Here is a 26,521-nt window from a genome sequence, read left to right as displayed (position 1 = left end):
ACACATTTTCTGGAGTGAATCTGTTATGAAAGGGAAATTTAATATACTGATGCTCCTGAAACAAAGGACTACCCCCACACTAATTCATTACTGCAAGTCAAATACTTTTCTGCTTTCTTCCCTCTGCACACACACCTCAAAGATTAAATTCATCAAGAGATTTGTAAAATCTTAGTGTTATTGCTGCTGTTTGTTTTCTAGGAGTTAATAGTAATGTGTAGTAAGTCCCTGAAAATGTCTACATTCCTTTTTCATTAATATTTAAGGAGCTTTTAGTGGTGCTAGTAAGTAAGGTTGGGCTGTTGCAGTGTTTTAAAATATACTATTACATTAAAGAAATGTACAAGGCATTGTGCCAGTTAGAAAAAAAGCAGTGTCTCAATGTGCTTTCATTTTCTGCATCAATGGACTCACATTACCTATTTTTTTATATAACAGGAAGTGCTTGTGTAGTTATTTCCAACCTTATAGTTTTCGAATAACCAAGCTATACTGTTTTTTTATGGGTTTTGAGGTTAAAATATTTAATACTAACTTTATAGTAATCTGAGATTTGGGGATCTGTTAATATTTTTATCTAAAGAATATTTTATACCTATCAGCCTGTGCCACTGTAAGCGAACACTTTTGATGCATACTAAGAAGTTACGGAATTTAAAGTGACCTCTTTCCTTAAGTGCTGCTTTATGGTTTTTATGCTGCTTTATGGTTTTTATGCTTAAAAACCATGGTAGCTCATCCGGGCATTGAATTTTGCAGTCAGAGTTGATTGAAAAGGGAGGAGGAGGAATTCAGAAGAAAGAGTGCTCTCCTGTTACCGATCCTTAGTTGCATAAGGAGGTAATGTCTCCATTCAGTGATGAAGTCAAACTAATCCTCTTTGGGACTAATTTTGCACAAAAACAACCTGCGGTTTTCAGTGGCGCCGCTAGATGGGGATTTCCCTCGGATTCAGGGCTCGGAGGGCTTTGCTCTCCCCCTTTCACACACAAAAGTGCAGTAATAGTAATTATCGGTGCACCATTTGATTAGACTGTAGGTTTTCAAGAGATTTATAAAAAGCTTTTTAAAGCCTAATATCAAATCTATAATGACATTCCAACCTAATAAAAATAATGAAGCTTGAAATGTTGACAGCATGTATCTAGATGTTGGCTTGTAATTCGTTCCAAACAGATCTGTTGAGGCCCATGTGGGACCTAAATAACACAAAGAAGTAAATTTGCATATTTTACAGCAGGGGGAAAAAACAGAATGCAAAAAACATGAATAATTAGGAGCACAAGCTTCATGCTATATTAATACTGTTGAAAAGCATGTGTTGATTGTATTCTGAAAGCCAGTAGTGATTTGGTTGAGTGAACTCAGTCAGCATCTCTTATGCAGATTAAAGGATCTGGGTTACAGAACAACTGAAATTCATTGTTTTGCTGTATGAGGAGGTATATTTCTTAAAGGAAATGCTTTTTTTTTCCTGTTGGATTCTACACAGCAGAAGGAATCTTTCTCTTTAATGCATTATCAGAGAATGTTTTTGTTGACATTTCTTCATTTACTTGTACACCTCTAGATTTTAAAAACAGTTCTCTCAGCCACAAATCAGATGTTAGTATATTTAGTACTTTAGTATACGTGACCTACTTACTTTTCATGCCACAAAATTTCTCTTCCTTTTGCTTTCTAGGGCTTCAGCCCCTAGAACATACTCATGATGCTTTCATGCTATGAATTTATTATTTCTAAATTTGCCCTTTTCAAAATATTAGCATACAGACTAGTTTTGAATCTGAATATTGTGAATGGTTGTGTTGGCTTCTGTTGATTGTAACATAAGATGTATAGCATACTTTTTATGAAAGAAAAGGTTATTTACTTAGAAACGGTAAATAGTTTCAAAAGTGATTTATTGTTTGCTTTGGCTGAATATTGTCTTGGCCCCTTAACTCACAACTATCTTAAAAAGTTACCTGGGTTTGACCATGGACTCAAGGGAGGAGAAAAAGAACGAAGATGAAGACTTCTTATTTAACTTATTTTAATGCTGGCAAGAAAGAATTATGTGCTGCTGTATTTAACAGCTTTATTTTGGGGCTTTAAGAGACAAAAATGTACAGAACCAAACACTTCCATTCTGTCTATTAAGCATAGCTTCTTAATTTGCATAACCAAAGGAAGAAAATGGTAAAATGTAGCAGTCTTTTTAGAAGTTGATGTAATTGTAAGAGGTTAAAGAGGCATCTGGCAAAAGGTTGTTTTGAGGTCACACATGCATCTGGCAGTTTGCTGCCAGCCCTCTAAGAAAATATTGGTTGGAGTTGCACTCCTGTTTTTCATATTAACTGCCTTCAGACTTGATGTATAATAGTCACTTTCTACAATCCAGGTCTCCAAAATGCTCCTCAGAGGTTTGGTCCTACTGATTTTAATTTTTGCAAATACTGATGGAAGTAGAATATGCTTAAGTAAGAAAATCCTTCTTTTGATAGAAAATTTTTCTTAGAAAAGATAAAGACCTTTTTTGGACATAACTGGTCTACAATGATGTGTTTACATAGTTGAGATTGTATTCTTTAACCTTTCTGATAGTAGGGTGATCACTTTTAACACCTGGCTTCTGACAGTTTTGCTCCCATATGTAGAAGTTCACTCTCTAGTAGCAGTGCCATACTCTATTGACCTATACAGCATTCTTAAAGCAATTTGAAGTTGAAATATATGATAGGAAAATACCTGCTCCTTATTGTAAAACAGAGTAAAACCAATAAAATATAGTATAAAAGTAGGGATTTTCAAATGCTGGTTGTAAACTTTGTTTCCCAGAACGTGCTGGTCCACTTCATGAACCACTTCAAGACTTAAAAGTTTGTTTGCTTTATGATGAAAAGAAAACAGTTCAGGGTATGAGAACATCTTTTTAGGCCAAGTCTGATTTGCCTATATACAGTGGACCTACAGCTAGAGCTAACTGAAAAACAGGAGGTGGAAAACGTGTTGCAGGAGCATGAGTTGATGTTTCGGCAAGTGATAAATTCAGGTTAAAGTCCCTCTTTCAGCAATGTACAGCATAGTTAAGATGATCATTCCTTCAAAGAGAGCCCTAGTCATTAGCTCATGCAATCACTGCCTGTCTGGTTGGAGTCATTCAGACTTCTACAGATGTTAATCAGTGTTAATTTTCTCAGAAGGAAATGTTATGTTGAACTGATTTTACACACACCCCTCGCTACCTCTGGCAAATAAATGTTTTTGTACTTTTTTTTTTCAGTGGAAGAAGAAAAATTACTTTTACAAAGATACATTTTCTTGTTTATTTTTAATTAGATATTATAAAGAAACTCAAGAAGGTTTTGTTCTGTGTTTTACAAGTGCTTCTAATCAGTCATGTCATAGGCCTCAATGTGAAATAGTAATGTAAGGCTTTTCCTCATAAAATGAAAGGTGGCTTGTCACCTTGTCCACAAAGTTGTTTTTTTCTTTAGCTGCTCCTTCTTGGTATACTAGCTGAGTACATTTCAGTCAGGACAAATAAATTAAAGGATATAGGGGATTTATCCATTCAGTTGTTTTGCATTTCAGTGCTGTTTCATCTGTTTTTGCCATAACACCTCTTTGGAGGTTGCCAGAAATACAATGTGCTTTCTGCTCGCTGCTCACAGAGCTGAATGATGTTCAGATTTTACATAGTGTTTTTCTCCACAAATGAGGGTTGTGTGGACAATAATGAAATTTACTTTCTTCTTTCAGTCAAAAAGAAGCATTTGCTCACAGCATTGACCATGGCTTGCTGAGGAAATTATGCAGTAATCATTATGTTCTGACATGATCATTTAACTTTGTGCTTTTTATATATTTTAGGACATCTCCACTAATTTTAGTAAATTAGTGCTATTTCCATTGTCATGGGGATATCCTACATGAGAGTAAAAAATAAAGGAGAATACAAATACCTCCTAGAACTAGTGGGTTGCTTCATTTGTGCAGTTTGTTTATCAGTTATCAGACACTCTGCTGTTAGTAGTTACCTATCTACACTACAGGATATAATCCCAGCCTTAATTCTGTATACTGTTTCCTCAATTTACACATGGTAATTTGCTATAAAAACTGTGTATAGGGCACAGATTATAATGGACAGAAAATAATTCAAAGGCTTAAGTTAACTCAGAATATTGGTACAGTGTGTTTCTCTCTCTTTCCTCTTCCCAGCAGTTAAGATAAATGTGGGACTTCAAATTCATTCAGCAGATGAGTATAGTTCTCTTAATTTCCTTCTTGTTTTTGCCAGGGTATCTAGGTGAAGTTAGGGGAACATGGATTAGGTGGATATGGATTTGGTATTTTGTCTATAAGAATACAAGTAGAAATTGTAGGGAAATCTTGCAGCTGGAAGTATTGAGTTGTCAATGGTGAGCTCGTTGTCAGTGGTGAGGCTCATTTGTTTTGGTGTTTTGGTTTGATGTGGGGTTTTTTGTGGTTTTTTTGTTTTTCTCTTTCAGTTACCCCAGATTAAAGATGAGCATGTAACTGCCATGTGCAATATACATTTTTTTTCATTTAAATTGGGTAAGCTTCCTTAAAACGATCCATAGTCACAGACCTTTCCTGGAACAAAACAACGCAAACCAAAAAAGATTCTTGCTGTTAGACTGTATCATTTAAAACCTCTTTTTGCTGAGATCTGTCTGGACCAGCAGTGTACTGCAGTCTTCAGGATTTAACCTCATAGTTTTTATATTCCCAGGTGAATAAGGAAGAGCAACAATTTAAAACCCATGACATTAATTTCTGCCCTTATTTCAGTTAGTATGAAACTTTAAGGTTTTTGAGTGGGACAGAATGGAACTTTATGGTTATTTCTTTAAATTTTTTTTTTCAATATGAACTTCCCTAACTGATGTCTTCTGAATTATTTTATCCGTAAGTGTTGCAGAAGGACAGGAGTAGAGATCTGATTTACAAAAAACATTAGAAATCTTATTGTAGCAGAAAACAGCCAATATTATCTTTAAAAGATGGATATTACACATACCAATGCACCCTTCATTAGGAGGCAAACTTCTGGAGAGGATTTTTTTGGTTGGAACTGTTTTCTTTTACTAACCCATAAGTTATGTCAACACTCTTATAAAAAGATGTACAAAGAGCTTTCACTATGTCTAAATACTGACTCCAGTTGAATATAAATTTCAGTTAGATACACCACCTCTTATGAAAATTTACTTCTGCTTTACCACTGAGCAACCCAAAGGTGAGACCCAGTAAAGAACAAGTAGTGGTTTTCAGCTCATGTATTGTGTTTTTAAAAAAATAGGAAAGAGTGATCAAGAAGTAGAATTAAGCATCTATGAAATTTAGTTTGCAAAATCTGTTTAGAGCATATTTGCCTAAAGTGACCTACTGGAAAAAGCAGAGACCAGTAATAAGCTTGAATTCTTAGTATGCTCTGGAGCTGAAGTGTCTGAATCAAAGCACCATACCTCGAGCACATCTGTCCACTTGATTCAAAAACAAAAGCTGAAGTTAGCATGTTCTTCTTGAAATATGATTGGTGTGTATTTGTGCTTAGTCAAGCAGTCATCTGAGAAGTGGGAGACCTCAACTCAAGTTCTGCGTGGGCTTAGTGCTGTCATATGCACATCTTCCAGCATCAAAGTCTAAAAGTCCAGTGAGAGGACTCGCAGTGTTTATATTGGCTGCAGAGTGGTTTTACTTCAATAATGCAAGACATAGGAGCTTCTCTGATACTGCATGAGTCATTGAACTTCAGTGGCCTGTGAGTAAGAAAATGGGAATATTGATCTCTGCTCCCTAGCCCATGTGTGTGGTGGATTCGTGCTTTTTTTTATTTCTTAAAATGAAATGAATAAAGCTTTTAAAAAACAAAACAGCACAAAGAGACAGAATGTGTTGCCAGCTTCTAGGCATCAGGCTCAGGCTTGTTCTGATTTGTTTTACTTCTGTCCCAGGCAACCGTGAACAGGGTCCAGCTTCAAAAGGAAGGGGAGAAAGGTTCCCAAGCAAATTAAAGTGTAGCTGACAGAGAGAGCTCCCTGTGGGAGCCAGGAGTCTGAATATTGTCAGACTCCAGGGACGAGATTTCAGATCCATTGTTTCTTGAGTGGGCTGGTTTAGAGGGTGAGGGTAAAAGCAGGCTCTGCTCTCCTTTCCCCTGGAAATTATAACAAGGGGAATGTGCCCATTACGCCTGAAACATGCAGTGGGAAATGTGAGGGGAGACATGAGTTAAGCTGCTTCCCAATCAGATCCAGGACACTGGTGCAAAAGTGACAGCTAGTGAATTTAGATTCTTAATGCATTTTGTGGCTTCTAAGACAGCTGCTTTCTTAGATTATCCTTTCAAGTATTCCTTTGTAGGCCTCCTAGCAATTCTAATCTTGTTGATAGCAAAATGTGCGTACTGTGTGAAGATAATGAGTTGTGCTTTGTTATAATATGCTTTTCATTTAAAGTAGTATAAACAGCAGTCAAATTCTATACTTGCAAGTCCTTGCTGTTGCACTAAACTACTTTTTTAGGAGTATTAAGAAACTTTTAAAACAAAGAAGTGAGCAAAATAATTGAGCATCATACTTTTGGGTGATATTCAGCTTGTCACAGCCGTGAATGCATTCATTAGCTGTCATAATTTGATTTTAAAAAGCCCTACTTTGTTGCTGGACAGTATGTTGCAAGCACAGCTGTTTGGCGGAAGAGGGTGCATTTTGTTTGTGCATATTCCTTCTGCTGGCTTTGTGATCCAATGGGCAGGGGCTCCTGGCCCTCCCGGGGGGGCTGACAGTGATGGCTGGTAAAAGAAATGGGATCTTGTTCTGTGTAAAACAATAGTATCACAGGATATGCTGAGTTGGAAAAAAGCCACAAAGATCAAGTCCAACTCCTGGTCCTGCACAGAGTTGCACCATGCGCCTGACAGCATTGTCCAAAAACTTCTTGAACTCTCTAAGCCATAGTGCTGTGACCACTTACCTGGGAAACCTGTTCCAGAGCCCAGCCACTCTCTGGGTGAAGAACCTTTGTCTAATATCCAACCTTAACCTCCCCTGACACAACTTCAGGCCATTGCCTTGGATCCTGTCACTGGTCAGTACAGAGAAGAGATCAGTATCTGCCCCATCTTTTCCCCTGATGGGGAAGTTGTAACTGCAATGAGGTCTCCCCTCAGTCTCCTCCAGGCTGGACAGACCAAGTGACCTCAGCCACTCCTCATACAGCTTCCCCTCAAGGCTGTATCCCATCATCTTTGTTGCCCTCCTTTGGACATCTCTAACAGTTGAATTTCTTATATTGTGGCACCCAAAACTACCCCCAGCACTCGAGGTGAGGCTGCCCCAGCTCAGAGCAGAGCAGGACAATCCCCTCCTTGCCTGGCTGCTGATGCTGTGCTGATGCCCCCCAGGACAGGGTTGGCCCTCCTGGCTGCCAGGGCACTGCTGGTTCATGTTCATCCTGACATTGACCAGGACCCGCAGGTCCCTTTCTGTGGCACTGCTCTCCAGCCTCTCATTCCCCAGTCTGTCTCTACATCCAGGGTTGCCTCATCCCAGGTGCAGAATCTGGCACTTTCCTTATTAAATTTCATACAGTTGGTGATTTCCCTGTCTGTAATTTGTTGAAGTCTTTCTGCAGGGCCTCCCTGCCTTTGAGGAGTCAATAGCTCCTCCCAGTTTTGGATCATCTGCAGACTTGCTTAGTATCCTTTCAAGTCTCGTGTCCAAGTCTTTAATAAAGATGTTGAAGAGCACAGGGCCAAGGATGGAGCCTGCAGAACCCCACTAGTGGCAGATCACCAGTCTCATGTCACCCCGTTCACTGTAACCCTTTGTGCCCGACCTCTGAGCCAGCTGCTCACTTGTTGCATGATGTGTTTATCCAGCTTAATATTGGACATTTTCTCCAGAAGGATCCTGTGAGAGACAGTATTGAAAGCTTTTCTGAAATCCAAAAAGATTACATTAACTGGCTTCCCTTGATCAACTCAATAAAGTAAAACTTTATAGGAAAAAGGTAAAATTTATAGTACAGTAAAAGCTGTTCAGCAGATTCTGATTTCAAGTTTGATTGTAAGAAGTCATTAAGAACTTCAGATTGAATGTTCTTAAAATTTTATTTACCTGCATATTGTTTTTTTTTAAACCTATATCACTCAATACTGCTGTAGAAGTTGGTTTAAATTTGTTCAGGGCCATAGTCCAATAGTGTTTGTCTTGTCTTCACTCCTGAGCTTATTTGTCTTCCAATGTTTGGTGATTTTTGCAGTCTTATGCTTTAAAACAAAAAGACAAAGCTTTTGGTTTTTTATTTCTTTTTTAGAGACTCTCCTCCCCCTTAATTTCTCATATCTTTTACTGGCTGAGCAGTACAGGCTCATACCTGCTTAATGTCAGCAGGTATCTTTCAGCTGCACATCTTGCATACTAACCTTTGTAATACATACTCTTGAGCAAGAAGTGTTTTCTTTCCTATTTGATAAATAAGATGTAAATCAAAGGATGTCTGTGTTATTCTTTTGTGTTCTTATTTCAGAAGGTGTGATATCTGTAAGTGGTCTTGTCTACTACTTCCTTTCTCTCTTTTTTCCTGCCCTTTCCCTTGGGTCCAGTGAAATTTCTGAATCCTCTGGGTTTATATTTCTTTAAGTCTTCAGCACATTCCTGGCAGCATAAGCCATCTGTTTACTTACATTCTGTAGCTAAAGTCAATGAACTTCTTGTGCAGGGAATGAATTATGAAGTTAAGACATTTCTGGTGAGAACGTGTCTAGGCACTTTTGATCTTGACTCTGGAGATCTGGCTTAACATGGGGTACAAATGAACAAACTCTCAAGAGGCTCTTGTTTTAAATCTTTTATTTCCATTCTATTCCTGCTATTTCCATTCTACTACTGATGACTTTCCTCAAGTAGACCCACTGTTACCTTTGCTAACTAGTGAATGACCAACACTTAATTTTGTTATCTATCTGTATGACTTTAAGTGGAATAAGTGCTCTGATGTGATACCTGCAGTGTTAAGGACCAGCTGATTGATGTAGTGTTTCAGGAGTCCAGTCTATCCTGCCCTTTTGAGAGGACTGAACCATGTTTTACACTGACATGCTGCAAGCACATGGTGATAGCTGATGTACAGTGGCTTTTGGCTTTTTTTTCATTCTTTGGCTTTTGCTTTTACTTTCTATTTGATAGGTTTTTTATTACCATGAAACTACCCAAAAGAACAGAACCAATGTTGAAAAAAGCTGACTGTTTCTGAGTTCAGGATTTTGAGTGTACTATTTAAGGTAACTAAATAGATAAATGCTATATAAACTGCCTCCAGAAATCATCTGAAGATCATGATGAAATGTTACAGTGTCCTTGTCCTTCTTTCTTCCCTTCAAAGCAACAGCTTCCAACTAGAACTCATATTCTGAATTATAAATTGAATGATGTGTATGAAACCTAGTTATGAAGTACAACGTGCAGATAAATAGGATAAGTAATGTGACCTCACTTGCTTTAGAAGCATGCTGAAATGCTAGTCAAGCAGAAGCAGAAATACCCTGAAGTGTATTTACTTTGGCCATTTGTTAAAATCCTGTCTACCTTTAGATATTCCTTCCTCCTGACATATTTATTATCAAGATGGAAGAGTTTCAGCTTGTACACTTGATGGACAAAGAGCAAGAGCCTTCTATATTCTTACACTCCCCATACTCTAGTAAAAAGTTATTTTCATTCTTAAATGAAAACATATTATTTGTACACATTACTACACACCCTGAAGATAACTATGGTGGAGTCTTTCTAAGAGATGTGGTGAAGCAGCTCAGTAAGAGTTTGTAGGTTCCCATTAAACCTTTAGGATGGATTTACTTGGGGCTGTGTCTGCGGCCTTCCTACTTTTTCAAGGAAGATTTATGTACAGTATTTTTGTTGGTAAACCTGAGGTTCTCTTGATAGTGGGCATAATTCATGCTACAGTGAGGGTGGAAGTGTGTGGATGTTTTAGATGTAAATTTCTTGGATAGACCAAATAAATACAGTATGAAAGAGCAGCATTGCAGATGGGGGAGGCTTTGTTGTATTTTACCTTATTGTAAACTGAATGTCTGATTACCATTTTTTCCCTTGTAAGTTCCATCCGTATTTTAGCATGAGAGTCAACTGTTGGCTTTTTCTCCCCTGCTTACACAATGGACCATAAACACTAGACAGTGAAATTGATTCTTACAGAACACTACTAAAACTTTACTGCATGTACACCACCTGCTTCTGAACAAAATATTTCTAGCAATCCATATGTATACTCTTGTCTATTACAAATTAATTGCTTTCTGAACAGTGACCTGAATGAAGAGCTTCAATTAAAATAAGTTTGTGCATTAGAAATAGATCCAGTGTAATATTAAAGTGGAAAAGATTCAAAGATAAATGTGGAGTTAATAAATTAAGCAGAGCTCCACAGTTCTTGACTTTCTCCTGTGATTATCATCTAAGGGGAGGATTCTCAAGCAGTCAAATAACAGGAAAACGGCGAAAAGACTGAATAACTGGTTTGGTCTCATAGCACCATTTAACTCTTTTATCCTGCTATTCTTCTTCAATGAGAAAATACCAGGATAATGTCAGGTGTGTCAGCATCTTCCATGATCATGCCCTCTTGACAAAGGGGAATTTCTGGATGTTAAACATTGCTTATCATGGAACCATTGCAACTAAATCTGCTGTTAATGGCTTAGAACATGAGAGGAAATGGGAGAGGCACCAAATATGTCTTTGATTTACCTTTAAGCTAACTGATTTCAGGTGGCCTGTCTAGTAGGTTCATTTGTCCATGTAAATTAGAGTGCCCTTTTGGCCCCAGAGGTAACAAATTTTAAAATTAAGAGGTAGACACATAGAAAAAGCATGTCTTACTAAGACATGGTAAAAAGTATTAGCTATCCCTGTGCAAAATTCAACTTCTGTTGTTCGTAAGAGTTACATCTCATGGAAACCAATAGCTTTTGGCCAGTTTCCAGACATGTGGGGGAAACTTTAGGTTATAGTTATGCTTTACAGCTTCTTTTAATTAAAAAAAAATTAGAAACAACTTGATGTTGACCACAGTTTACTTGTGTCTAAGTGTTTTCATTAAAACAAATATTGTACCAATGTGAAAATTTAGTTCTTAAGAAAAATGAGCCTAATCTTTAGTTCTTTTAAGTGGATGCATTTCACAGAGATATAAGATTATCTGTTCAAATTCTTGGTTTTGAGATTTGACTGCCATAAAGTTTTATTTCTGTGTGTAAAGTGAAAGCAATGATAGTCTACTTAGGAGTATGTTTACCTGTTTGGTTTTTTTTTCCATTGGATGAAAGCTGAAAGTTGATGACATGTATTTTATATGCAGCTGTCTGTGCATTTTCAATATAGGAGGAAATACAATCAGTTCAGCATGACTGGGTTACTATAAATAGTTCTAGAAAATACCTTCATTTCCTCTCCACATTTATTTTTGTCATATGCCTTACTGACTGTAACACATGATGTAACCAAAAATGGAGTGTTATATTTTTATTTAAAAAATGCAATATTAAAACACAGAGTGGTGCCTGTATTTAAGAAACAGAACTGTAAAATAGAGCCCACCTTATGAAAACATCTGGGCATGTTTTGCTCTTTTGTTTTAGGGAGGTAAGGAATTTAATAATTGCAGATAATAGTGATGAAAGCAAGACTGCAATATATTTTTGTGCTAAAACCATAAAAAGTTATTTTGGGAATTAAGTGGTAGATTTCTGCATTAATAGGAAAAAATAAAGATTTCAGTCCTCATTTTCATCCTTCTAGTGGAAGCTAATTAGATAAAAATTATTTTACAGCAGTTATAACTTAATATTATTTTTTAGGTGAAAAGTGGAAACTTTAAAGAGAGTGGTTATACTTTCTATGTATCATCGTCTGCTAAATTAGTGTGATTTGCTCTCTTCTAACTAGGTATGAAAATTATGCATTTTATTAGTCAGATAAGCGCAGGCTGCAATAACACACCTTGCATAACATGTCTGAAAGGAAAAGACTTTCCAAAAGTACTCATCCCATTACTAGCAAACCCATAGAGCCTGCTCTCCCCTGGCTTTGCTGCTCACTAGCCTTAGCCCTGCTCTCTTACCCTCCTTCAGTCCCATCCTTTCTCCCACAGATCTCTCCTTTCATGGTTTGGCAAGGAATGGCATTTCCTGCTGGTCCAGCGCACAGGACGGTGCCACCCCCAGATAAACCTAATGCAGCACTTGGCTTTGGCTCTGATGGGTAGCAGCTGACTCCAGAGGCTGCTCACAGCCCTCTAACCCTTGAGCTGATCTGACTTAGCAGCTCTGGTTTAGGAACCTGGTTGAAACCTAATTGATGCAGGCCAATGATCACAAAAGTTATTAATGAATAACAAAAAGAAACACATAGGCCATCCAACTAAGAAGCCTTTTCTTAAAAAATAAAACCAAACCCCCCTGAAATTTTAGTTGTATATTGCTTGGTTTTATGAACAATAGTGAAGTCTATAATTGCTTCTGTGTTACTAAGAAAGTAAAGCTGCAAAAAGGTTACTTTTGTGGAAAACAGTCACACCGATTTTGTGGAAAACATTAGCACTGATTGTTCCCAGGGACTTGATTCTCAGTGTTCTACATGGCAAGTAAGTTTTCCATCATTTGTGCCTGTGCCAGGGGAAGATGACAAGCCATCTAGCCATATAAAAGCTGGATGTTAAGGGGTGTGCCTTCCTGTTATGAAACTCGCTGCAGTCCTGAAATTCAAAGTAGATGAGAATGTGTGCAAGACATTGAGAACAATGGAACAAGAGGGTAGGCACTGAAATAAATATGTTGGAATGTAGATTGAGCAGGTTGACTTTCTGCTGAAATAAAGCTGGGAACTTTGCTGTCCCTAAAATCATGTCATTAGGTGAGTTCAAAGCCTGTCACTAGTGAGCTTACTTATTTGAGTAGAAACAACTATAGTAAACCTGTCTGAGGGCAACCATATGTCAGAAGCTGACCTAAAAGTATGATGAACCAATGGTATTTCATAGCTGCATCTTTCCATAAAAAAAGACAAAAATAAAAACAGACCAAATAAACAAACAACAAAAAAACCCCACAAAAACCCCAAACAAACAAAAAACCCACAAAAAATCAAACATAAAACCAAAAAAAACCAAAACCCAAAAAACCCACAGAGAACAACAAAAAACAGAGGGGGTGGAAAAAGTTGTTTGCTTTTATGAATATTTACGCTAGCTAGATACCTGAATGTTTTCATAGTTCAAGTAGAGTCCTTTAAACAGGAGGAAGGGCAAGTATACAAGAGAAACATTTAAAAAGAAACAAAAACCAAACCAAAAAGCATGGTTTTTAAACCTCCTATAAACTATGAGCAGGGTGCCACTGCACTGTTCCCAAGAACAGAAGTTCCCACCTAGGATTATAGTGAAGGTGACTGAAAACAGATGGATGAAGTGTGATACATAGAAGAACGAAGTCGAGTCTGCAGAGGTATTGCTTGATAGCTTTGGAGCCATCTAACTTTAAAGCTAAGTGTCATCTAAAGAAAGTAGATCCCTTAGTCCATGGGCATTGCTGGAGAAAATACTGACATAATGCCTTTAAATATACAGATGCATTTTTCCACAATTAATTTAGTACTGTGTCCTGCAGTTGACAGGTTGGAGGAAGCTGGAAAGCTTACTCCAATGCTAGCATGAAAATGTCTGATTATCAGCAGACTCAGGTGAAGTTACAGCACTTTGTAAGTCTGCAAAAAAAACCTATTAGTCTCCAAAAAGAGTATCATCTGTATTTCTACTCCATGTGCAGACTCATCTTTTTTCTCCTTCCTCCCTGTTGAAGAAGATAGCTTTCACTAAGAATTGCAGTCTCAATATGATTAAGTGGTTTTTAGAATGTGTAACAATTTTGTACACTTGACACATTGAGATAAGGTGGTTAATATTTCCTATAGACAGTACCTTCAAATTTATTTTTAGTAAATGTAAGTATTTAAGAATTCTGAAGTGGTGAAGAAAGCAGTTGTCACCCTGAATGTTTACAGTGGCAAGTTTTAGCTTGTATGAACTGACTGGGGAGAAGACCTTCCTTTCAGTTTCTGTTCACAGCAGTGACTTGTGAGAATGAAACAGTGCAGTCGGTAGAACTGGATTGATAACAAAATAGTTCATCCATGTACTTTGTCTCTATTGCTGTATTCCTTTTACTGTGTAAACTGTGCTAAATCTGGGGGACCTAGAAAATAACAGAACAGAGTAGTTGAGTAAGGGCAGAGCAGATGCCAAACAATTGCCCATTTCCTGAAATCTTTGTACAGAATTTGGAGGCAAAACAATTCAAGGAAATGCTCAGTATAAAAATGAGGGAGCTGCAATAATTCATAAGGTGTAATAAATCATGAGGTGGATTGTGTTGAGTAGGTTTAGAAGGTTGAGTGTAGGTCTGGCATTGTGAGCTTCTGTTGGTTTTGCTGACTGAAGCTTAATTTTGGTGTCAGCTGAGGAAAGGTTGATTGACTTGTCTTTCCCTTTGGTTTTGCACTTGAGTTGGTACTAACATTTGCACAATGGTGATAGTATGGTGTTTGGTGTCTTTTAAGAATGTGAGAAAGTCTCTTAGGCATTCTGGGTCTCTACACTCATGTGTTACTGATCTGGATTGCACATGATAGGTCTCTAAAAATGACAGTCAGTCTTCATACCATTTCATTTCTTGAAATGTTCAATTTCATCCAGTCTGAGTACAAAATGAACTCTCATTATGTTTTCTATTGCATAGCAGGTAAATAGAAGACATCTATGTATATAAAATAAATTAATTTGAGTTCTTAAGTTTTCAGTGAGTTGCAGAGCAAGGGAGCTATGCTTGCCTATTTGGCCACATGCTGGCCACACTGGCGTCCCAGAACTCACTTTGGGCCGTCATGCTGGTTTTGCCTGCTGGTGCATCTCAGGAGAGGATTTCCTAATAACTGGAAGACAAATGGAGTTGTGTTGGTATCCTAGGGGGTGAAGTTCTAGGTGGAGCTGTTCTAGGTGGAGCAGCACAGGGTTTGCCCTCTGTGTAGACAGTCCACCAGAGGGAGATGAACACCAGAGTTTGGCGGAAGAGGAGCAGTTTGTGCTGGCAGAGGTTTGCCTAGGCCAGCCTTTTGCACCTGAGAGTACAATACCATGTCGACACCTTTGTGTGTCAGAATCAAGATTGGAGTCATGGATGGTTTCTTGTACTCCTGAGTGGAGATCAAGGCCATCACTGTATTTTTGACTTTTTTTTACTATACCATTGCCTTAGTAAAACTTTGTAAGAAAGTGAACAGTAGTGATATTCCTTTGGGTTTTCTTAAACCTTTCTGCCCGGCTGGCCTTTGGATTTTGCTATTGATTTAACTTTAGGTATATCCTCAGTGCATCTGGTCTGTTTGTATGAGTCCAGACAGATTCCCCGTTCATTTAGCCTGAATTTGGCAGGCTGTCTGGATATGGGACTTTTGTACTTTTTAATATGCAGCAGTGAGCTGTGCCTGAGCTGCTGAGCCGGCTGGGAGGAAAGGTTTGGTTGCCTTGACGTGAGTGACGCGGTAATGGAACTCCATTGTCTGGGCTGGAGCTGCCGCGACTCCTGCCAGTGCAGAAGGGTTGGCAGAGGAGTTTGTTTGTCAGCATGGAGCTCTATCGGCACATCCTCAGTCTCAAGGGCAAGTGTGTTACTCATTCCTGTCTGGAAACTGATTGATTTAAAAGACTCTTGAGATGAGGTGGTTCTTTAGGTTCAAGAGCCAAATAGAAGTGAAAAAGAAATTATTTTTGAGTAGTGTCTGCTACAGATATTATACTGTAACTTTCTTTACAGTGTCAGTCCAGTAAAATGTAACACAGAGAGTCTGTATTTCAACTAAGATCATATGTCTTAAGTCTTTTGACCATGTTCATGAAAAGGAAGTCCTATTAAATTCCTTTTTTGGGCATCGGTCTTGTTCCAAACCTGTTAGCTTAGTAAGTTTTCTTAAATCTCTTGTCAACTGCTATAATTTCCTCACAAATTGTGATTTTTAGTCAATCCTTTTAATTGAAATTTGGAGTTTTCCTTAAAGTTTAGGATCTAAATCAAACAATTTTAAGAGTTTGTCTTAAGTGGCACATGTCATGACAAACTTACTTTCTTCAGTTATGTGTTCCATCTTGAGAATTTGAAAACAGTTGTGCTTTTTGAGTGGTTTTTAAAATTATTTTATTGCATCTTATAACTAGTCTAGTATTAGAACACAGAATTTTTTAGTGTTTATGATTTTTTCCTATGCATTAGTAAACAGATTAAATGGGAAAAAGCAACTTAGATGTAGACTTCAGCTCATTACAGATCTCTCCTTTTAATGGCAGATCCTGCACATTATCCAGACACACCACATTGTCTTGAACAGTAGAGTATCTGTGTCTTTTCCTGTCCTTATTTGTTTACCTGGAATCTTCTAGTTTTATATTAACAATGTCAACAGTTCTGGCCCAATCTTCACATCTATAGATGTCCAGAATAGAACAGAAATTAACATCTGATGATGTACAGACTTGACAACAAAATAAATTGTTGACTTTTCTTTGAGGATATATTCAGCACTTCCTTAAAAAAGAAATTTAAAAAAAAAAATCACATTTTTTTATAGCTGAATATACTGGATATGAAAACTGTCTTGACTGAGAAAACTTGAAAAGACTGGGCTTCTCCTGCTCTATGATTCTGATACCAGTGTACAACTATGCTCAGTTTAGACAGATGTGACCATGGTGTTCAAAATAGTAATATATTGCCATAGATGCTGTCATGTTCTTTAAAATTTATTTTAACAGTGTTAACATTAAGACTAAGTAATTTCCATTTTATCTTGGTCTAAAACTGTTTCATATTAATAACTAACAGGAAAAAAAATAATTTTTAGTATGATTGTGTTTAGCATAGCACAGCAAAATTAGCCAGGTTGGCAGGGCTTGATGAAGAAGTCTTATGAGAAGTTTCCATTAACTGGAAAGTCCTGTAGATATCAGCTTTAAAGGTAGAATATTAAAGTGGTATATAACATGTTGTAAATAGTTGTCAGGTGTATTTACATTTGATTTTTGCCATGGCACTTCTGGTCAGCTGCTGACTTTAGGAGAACCACTAAAATTGCAGATGTGGAATATTTTGAAAGACTTATTTGAGGTTTGAATTTTTTTCCTTAGTTTACCCAGGAGATATGTTCTTCAACAAATAGCACAGATCTGCTCTAGTTTATCTATAATTGTGAAACTTAGGTTTGCTAAGTATCTTGTTTCTTTACTATTTATTTGATATCAAGGACCACATTTATTAATTGGGAAGCTATGGGGCAATCCAGGCTCTCACCATCATTTGTTTCTCTCTTAGACTTATATCCCAATTAGTTAGTTTTATGTTTGGGATTGTTTTTTAAATTATAAATTTATATGGTAAACCACGCTAGCTTTTATATCCTGTGATAAGTATGTTTAGCTAACAAAGATCCTCATCCTTGATCTTTCCCTTTCACTTTTGTGTTCAGCTGCTCCTGAATAACATACTAAAAATAAACTAACTTTACTGAGGTCGTTTGTTGACATTTATATTCAGTGACTCATTGTAGTCTGTTGCTATATGATTAAGATCTATTTTGGCTTTTAATCATACATCCATTGGTATACTCTTGAAAACAAGTAATTGAATGTTGAAAATTCTGATTTCTCTCATAGCAATTTAATGAAGTCCAAATCTTTGTAAAATACTGAACTCAGTATCTGTTGTCTGGAGATATCAGTAGTCAGCTACAGTGCATTTTTACTGCAGTAGAAGCTCAACACTTACATTAGCAGTAACACAGATAACTGAAGTGACCCAGTGCAGACTCTAATAGACTAAACAGGATTTTTCCTTGTTTTGTGACAATAAGGGACACTTTAGCTGAGTGTTTAGTATGAGAATAGGACATCTAGAATCTAGACTTCAGCTAATTAATTTCAAATGAAGCAAATGAGACACCTATCATAAGATCAGTTTTTTTAGTAAGGTTTTTGTGCATGCAATATCAAACTTTCTGTCAAAGGCTTGTAGGGCTGATAGGTTATATAAAGAAAATCAATATAGCATTTCCCAAATAGCATATATGAAAATTTATATAAGTTTATATATAGCATTTGATATTTTCTATGACATTTGCTGCCTTGCATGCTATTTTGAGATAAGCTGGCAGATAGTTTTTTTCAGTCCATACTTCCATGGATGTCTATATGTGTATTCTCTGCAAAGTGGCAGCCACATGCATTTTCATGTACCAACATTTCTGGTGTGGCTGCACACATGTTGGATCTGGGAACTGATCAACTAATCAGGTACACACTGAGTATCTGGCCTGAGGGTGATGATGCAGCCTGGCTGGGATGGGATGCGGGTGGAGAGAGGGGATTTCAGCTGCAGCTTGCACTTAGTATTGGTTAAATTGATTGTGAAACCAGCCCTCAAGGTAAGCCTATAGACCATGTGTGTCCTTACTACATTTTTGTAAACAAGCAAGCAATGAAGGAAATCCAGTGCTTCTTATAAAATAATTATTAGAGCTGTAGGAATTTTCACAGTACAAATTGCTCTTTTTCACAAGTGTGAATCAGAAAATGTGTGTAGGCAACAATGCAAGGGAGAGTTGTTTTCAGTAGTAGTACTTTTTCTGTAGACAGATCACTTTTAAAAAACATTTAAAAAACTAATTAGTGACATATCCTAGAATTAAGTGGACAATATACTTAAAATAAGTGAAATATTTATTTAAGTTAGTATATCATGACTGTATTGATTCCACTAACATAGTTATTCAGTAGTTAGCTCTCTTATGTGGCTTGCTGCTCTTATTGAATTGCTTTGTTTTGGTATTACCCACCTATATGTGCCAGGTTAACTCAGTGAGGAGGTGGAGATTTCAGAATTTTCAGTACGTGTAAAATTCTGTCAAGGCATGGGTTAAGGCAAATATGAACTCTGGTTTCTTAGTAAGGAACATATTTTAAGCAGCTGCAAAATTCTTGGTAGGAAACCAGAAGTTTTTCTTCTGTCAAAAAAATCATACCAACTGAAATGTCCAGAGTCATTAATTCATGGTTCACTTTGTCAATTTATGGATGCTTAAGTAATGGTGTTTTTCCTGCAGTATCTTTTCTTGGTTTTTGGTTTGGCTTGGTTTTTGGTTTTTTTCTGTTTGTTTGGGGGTTTTTGTTTTGTTTTTTAATTCTTATTTTAGTGTTGCAGCAGGATATCACCAAACTGGGTAAAGATTAGTACATTCTTATCCTTCAAAACTATTTTTCTTCCTATGTTGTTTAACTGTAAAGATTTCAAGCAGTTGCAGTGAACAGTTTAAAGCTGGGATAATGCTGCTTTTCATAGTAAGTCTTGCAAAATTAGGGAGCTGTATGTAGGAAAACCCTAATTAAAATGCTTCTTTACACCATGCTTCAGTGGTTTACAACATATTTCAAGATAACCAAAAGTAGTGCAGGTACAGGATTTACGTACATTTCCGTGCCTGCAGGCAGAAGGGTCATCCCCATCTCAACTATAGGAGTTGCTACTCTGTGGTACTAGTGGAGTGATTAAATTGCTTTTTTAATTTTCTGCTTATAAAATTTACTGCATTAAATCAGTTTTGTGCACATTTCTTCAAATCAGATCTTAATCACACATTTGTACTTTGCAGCTTTGTTTAGTATCATAAAAATGGAGCAGATTCTTAAATGTCATTGAAGATGTATGTATTAATACACTTTTTATATGCATGGTAGTATACTTTTGTTCACAGTGACAGTAGGGATGTTTTGAAGAATGTAAAATAAATATTTTGGGATTTTTTTTAAACTGAAAAATACTGTCTCACTTGTCTAGTTAGTAGATTGCAACTTCCTGCTAAATGACAGATTGTTTCCAAATCTGTTTTTACCAAAAAGTTCTTTTAAACACAACAAAAATAATTTAATCCTTAAAACTGAAAAAGCAGGGGTTTTTTTCCTAGCTATTTGACTCATATAGAATGTAGAGTTTTAGTTGAACAATATAAAGATCTGGGCACCTAGTCTTACATAGGAAATGCCAGCATTCACAAAGCTCTGATCAGAGAGCAGGGGACTCTGCAGATATCATTTCTCACTTGTCACTGCTCACCAACCCAAAGCAACCATGCAGATATGGACACTGCAGTTTTAATCTTGTGCAGACATGCCTTAAAAGACTGTATCAGTTTGTCAAGAATGAAATCTCACTTTGAGAAATACATGTACACTGGAAGTCTGTAACCAGTTCCGCTTGCAAGCAGTGTGCAAGTAGCAAATGAAGGAAACTGCAGAATGAAAGAAAAATCACCTCCACTATACTGAATAAACAATGTTCTCATTGAGCATTGCTCAAGTAATAAATCTTTGTATTTACCAAACTTTAGTATAGTAGAAATAGATGTCCAGCTGATAAGAGTTTGTTTTTTATAGCTCCATTTATGGCCCTATCACTATCTACAGAACTTGGAATGTAATAAATGACTCCCAGAAGTAGATCAACTAAATTACAGTTTAATGCAATATTGCTGGGTATAGTGGAGGAGTGATTACACTGTGTCTGAGCACTCCTAGCTAGTCATCAGAGGAAGGGACCCTGGATTATTTTCTGTGCATCTAGTTCTGAAGTCCTTGCTGAAGCAAAATGCTTTTTTTGGGGGGGTGGGAGGGGGATGAGGATTTGTGCAGGGACTAAAGCTTGAAAAGAAACATTCCATTACAGGGAAATACAAGGTAATAAACTGGCGTAATTCCTCCTTTAGACATGAACATGTTGAAGGCCAAAGCAAGACATTTTTCACTTCAGGAATGAAATAAAAGTAGTTGTATGTGGCCTTCAGAAAATTGCAGCTGCAGTTACTTGTTTTTCATCCTATCCCTTTAGTTTTTCTAATAAAATTTCTCTGAATTAAACAGTATTACTGCATAGTAATAATTCCTATTAAAAATAACTTTGTTTTGTCAGATGGCCAACTTTATGATGCAGTTATTATGGAAAGTGTCCCTGTGCCAACATTTGTCATCTGATAGGTTAAGAATTGCACAAATCAAGAAAAAGATGAAAGATTTTGGAGTTTTTTTCTTTTATAAAAATAAATTTTGTGTGGTTGTTGCTAAATGGCAACCTGGTGTACATGTTCCAGAGATCAGAATTATGGGAATTGAAAACTCTAGGGGTTTTTTTTGTTATTTTTCCTATATATGACTAATTATTACTAATTTTCCTGCAAGTCATTGTCATGGTATTTTCTAGTGCTAATAGGCCTAACATTTTGCTTTGAAAAGAGAGGAAGAACACCAGTAGGGTCTCTTCTGCCAGATCTTCCTTAGGGTTGGTGACCAGCAGCAGTGAGGAAGGGGACTGCTGGTGTCACACACCCTTACTGCAATAATATGCAAGACTCTACTTGAGGTTTTGACCAGATGGTGTCAGTTATGCAAGCAAGAAGCAACCTCAGGAAATACAGAAGTTAAGGCTTGATTACACTGTGTTAACTGTTTATCCATACACATCATAATAACAGCTGTAATTAATGACAACAGCCTTTTTAAAAATAGGAATGTCTAAGATGTGACTGTACTTTGTTTTCTGTGCTTGAAAATTATCTTTGCCTTATGCTACGGATTCTTTGCGCTAATGTCTTTGAACTTAAAATTGCAGAAATTTAATTGAATTTGCCTTGTGTTTCAAAAGCAGATTAGTCTTTGAATTTTTAGTTCAGATTTCTCTCGCTAAATAGTCTATGAGAATATACTTACATGTTATATTGAAAGCTTCTGTATTCCTTCTCTGCTTCTCAAAGGAAATGTTGAACAGTTGTTACTCTGAGGTAACTTGATCTCAGTAACTGGTATAGAGTTTGTCTTTCAAAATTTTTGGTTTTCTATTCATATATGTTTTGTTGTACGTACTTTGTATGCTTGTTTGGTAAAATGCCTTTAGGCAGAACAGCTTTTATAGGCAGAGGTAATACCTCCTACTAAGCATGAGTATCATTAGACAAACTAGACTATTCTGGTAGTTGTCTGACATCATGTGTGGGAATACCAAGAAGGCACCTTGGATATTCTCCCCTTTACTCTTTCTTAACCACCATTTTACATTTAACACAATCTACTATTTGGGTTCTCCAGCAGGTTAGGCTCCTTATTTTTGTGAGATAAATAGACATAATTGTTGTTACCGAAGATGGGTCCATTGTATTACTGTCCCCAAAGCAAAACATGCCCTTACACTGGCAAGTTGAGCTTTTTTTAAGTGCCAGCCCAGTTTAACTTTTCTTGCACTCACACTAAATGCAGCACTTGTATTTCTGTGTTGCTTACAAGCCAATTATTCGCATACGTTTAAAAAGCAATCAGATCTGGTCTGTTAGGTCAAGATAATATGAACATAAATGCACATTCTAACAAATAAGCTGCCCTAAAATACAAAGTAGAAAAACAAATGTAGTGTGAAATGCTAGGGAAAATGCAGGCAAGGCATAATTAGCAAAGGACAGTAGAAATGCTGTTTTGTTAGGACTTGAATAGTAACAGTCAATTAAGTTCTCACAACAGGAAACAGCAAAGCATTTAACAAAGAAACATCATCTCTCTCTACAGCATAAAGTCTCTACAAAGAATCACAAAACTGAGGCAATTAATAGATGAGAAGTCTTGAGTTAAAAAATCAGAGGGGCTTGACTTCATATTTCTTTGCAAATAAATCTATCTCTGTATATTGCAATAATTAATAGACTTAATTTTTTTATAGTATAAGAATCATGGTATTTTATATAAAACAAGCACATATACAAAGCATGGCTGGGGATGTATGTTGTGGTAAATAACAGGTAGGATGTAATTGTAGGCTTGATAACCAAGGCACAGTCATCATTACTCAAACTAACTGTAAAAAACTCAGATTATGAGTTCAAAGTTAGCTAGTAAGGATATGATTAATGTTTCTTCCCTTCCTTTTCCTCAGTACCAGAATAATGGAAGTGATCTAAGATGGATAAACAGAGGTACAGCAGCATTGTGTTAGGTGCAAAGAGAAAGTAGTTATAAGCAAATCAAGAGCTCAAACTCTTGTAATAAAGTTGAAACTTATACTGAAAAATTTATCATTTCTACTTAAATACCTTGAATTGTCTCCAGAAATCTTTGGCAACCATGTAAATGCACCAGGCTCCAATTCAGGTACTTTCATTGAATTTCTTCTATTGCATCATGTGGGTGTCTGTAATAAGCTGATTTTCAGTATATAAACAGTAGAAGCTTTCTCCTCCTATAGTATGATCTTGCATACAAAAGGTAATTACTTTTTTTAGGACCAGAATCAGGCCCCATGAGAGGATACAAGGATATTTCAAGGGTAACACAATTAAGGGAAGAAATAACATTATCTGGAAATGTTCTGTTATCTGGAATTTCTGGCTTACTTCTCTGAAGCTTTTCCAAACATCACGTGTCAGAGCAGTTGAGAAAGGTACAATTTTCCATTTAGTTCCCCAGAGCATGCAGGGATCTGCTTAGCAATTTTTTGAATTGGGGTTATTTTGAGAAAGGCTGTTGCCAAATAGATACCCAGTAGATTTTTAATAGCTGTGTTAAATTGGCTAGTGATTCCATGGGTTTTGATTGTGCAGCTTTTACTCTTGTTTACTTAGTATTTTGGATGCATTATTACAAAGCATATGTAACCTGGTGTTACTCCCCTGGTTATTTGGAAAAAAAACCTCAATTCCTTCCCTCTTCTCTCTCCCCACCCTAAAAGTTAAAAAAAAAAAAGGGGGGGGGAAGCTAAGGAAGGAAAATATTTAGCCTCATTTAAAACAGAGAGAAGAAAGCTAATGTAAATCAATTCCAGAAACATTGGATAAGGAGGGAACAGGGAGAGGGGGAACACAATTTGACTCTGCTTTGCCTGTTTTACCCACAGAAGAATGTTGCCAACAGGAAGATGGACTTACTGGAAAATAAATAAAGTGATCCTACTCAGAGCACAAAAAAAAAGTTAAACAAATCTGTCTGAGTAGGTGGGGTTCTTTTTTCAATGTGTTTTTATATTTGCTTCTGGGCCAGTGCAGCAACACAGTGTGCATTAGACACAGCAATGCAGTCCAACAGTCATACACAGAGTGTAATGTGCTTAATGTGCTGCTGCTGCAGCCTGATACGTGCATGCAGATGTTGTCCAACAGTTAATGTTTAACTTCACTGGTTTGCCTTTGGTTTGCAGGTCTCCAAGTGTGTTTTTTCTTCTGCAGTGTTTTAAGACGCTTGTCTGCTGTAGAAGTACTTTAACTGTAATAAATAGAAGCAGTGGCAACATCTTGGAAATTGTGAATGCCCCAAAACACTTGGTAATAAAAGGCTGAAAAAACACTGGTATCTTGAGACACCATAGTGTCAAAGGCAAATTTAGGGTATACACAATGTGACATTCTGTACTAAATCCCAGACTGCAATTTGAAAAAGTAATTTGGATTCTATTGGACATGAGCTCTAGTAGTTGGGTTTTTTTTCTTCTTACTTTGCCATGGCAGCTTTCAAATGCCAATAGCTTCTGCTGCAGACAATTTTAAAGAAACATTATACCTGTGGATAATTTCAAAACCAGAGGAAAAATTTAAAAACAAACCCTCATATATGCCCCTGGAGATACCCATCACAAATATTTAATGTAAAATAGCTAACTTCAAGTGCCAAAGACATGGTGCTTCTTGATTGGTATGTTTGTATATTAAAACTTTATGCAATAAACAGTACTGGATTCTCTGTGATAAGTGATGAAATTTTAGAGCTCAGTGAACTGCTGACTTTTAGCTGATCTGCAATAAATGTTCATCAGTGTTCACATACCCCCTCTCTGAGGCACAGACTAGGATTGGCTTCAAGGGCCATTCTTATAACATCTTTCTGTTTAAAAAAAGAGGAAGAATAATTTATGTTTAATGGGAGAATAATCTCATGGGGCTTTGCCCAAGAGGTTTCCACTTAAGGTGCAGATAGGACAGACAAGTTCATTTAACTTATCACTGGCACTGCAAGGGGCTGGCTGCTTCTCTCCTGCACCTGACTCAGTCTAGCCATTTGTCTGATTTCTTGGTGACTTGATTCATTTTGCTAAGCTGGTGAAAAACAAGTCACCCACCTACACCCACCCACGTGCTTTGGGGTTTCCTGCCTGCTTAATAATCTGAATTGTCTCACTGAAGTGTCAGATGAACAGCACAGGCAATTTGAAGGACCAGCTCCTTTAGTGAAATGCTACTGTGGCATAGCTGTCTTAAAACTACAGGCTACGAATGACTGCATGGTACATAATTTATAAGAAACTGAATTATGTTACTTCAAGTAAATACTCTGTAAAACCAGCTGGAGATAGCATTCAGAGGTCACGTGTGTTGTGTTGCAGTAAAAACACAAAGATTTTCTAAAGCTGTTGAACAATTATTTGAGCAAAGATGGAAATACTAATGAGAGTGTAAAAAGGAAGTGGTGTAACTGGAAGATAAACATGCATAGAAGAGATCAATTAAGAGCAAAAGATGACAGAAGGCATTGAATGAAAGGGTGGCTTTTTTTTGTAATACTTACAATAGCCAACAAAGACAAATATTCATCAAGAGAAGCCTACTTAAGCTGTGATCGTAGTCCAAAGGAACGTGGTCTTCCCAAATATTGGTTCCCATTGGCCTTAACTTTTGCATGGGGCCAACCAGAAATGTTGTACATTCTTCTGCTGTACCATAAATATAGAATAATTTTAAAAAAGCATTTAGGCCTTTCAAATATGGCAGCCCCTCATATTTGTATTGCCTCATTAAACTGAGGAGACTTAAAACATAAATTGATCACTGAACAAATGTTTTAATTCATTAAATAGGAGCTTCCAGGCAGTACTTTGCTGGTTCTATGTACTACTTACTTCACTTCTCTGATCTCTAAAACATACGTGTGGTAAGACCAGCCCTTTCCAGTTCTGTGAAATGCTGCAGATTTAGTGAGAAATATATACGAAAGTGTGCAGAAGCCACTTGGCCACCAATCTAATGCTGGAGAAGGGAGGTCACTGTGCAAACTAGGTGATGAGTGTCTGTGAAATTTGGAAGTGGAAACCTGTCCAGGATGGTGACTCACATAACAAAGGCAAAGCCTTCACAGGCAAGCTGTCTTCCAAAGGCACTGTGCTTTTGCTTTTCTCTGCTTCCCTGGTATGTCAGTGAGTTCAGCCTCTCGGTCTTGTGTTCCAGCTCTTTAGCTCGCCACTTGCAAGGCATATTTCTAGACTTACTCACCTATTCAGAACAAATGTGTGTAAATACTGTGTGGAAAAAACCCACCGACTCTATCACCATTAAGCAATGTGGAAAATGTTCCAGTGCACTAAGAAGAAACTGGT

The 26,521-nt window shown here is 37.1% G+C and overlaps 1 protein-coding gene across 5 annotated transcripts in view; it reads left to right on the top strand.

Moving 5' to 3' along the window:
* The window catches only part of UMAD1 (UBAP1-MVB12-associated (UMA) domain containing 1), a 79,558-nt gene that overhangs the window by 12,767 nt on the left and 40,270 nt on the right, over nucleotides 1-26,521 (top strand). The window lies entirely within an intron of this gene.

This window comes from Pseudopodoces humilis, chromosome 1 (genome assembly GCF_049639895.1).
Source record: "Pseudopodoces humilis isolate 2021_Gansu_Grassland_sample_001 chromosome 1, ASM4963989v1, whole genome shotgun sequence".
NCBI classification, from domain to species: Eukaryota; Metazoa; Chordata; class Aves; order Passeriformes; family Paridae; genus Pseudopodoces; species Pseudopodoces humilis.
The sequence above is the reverse complement of the archived record's forward strand: the minus strand, read 5'-3'. Positions and strand labels throughout refer to the sequence as shown.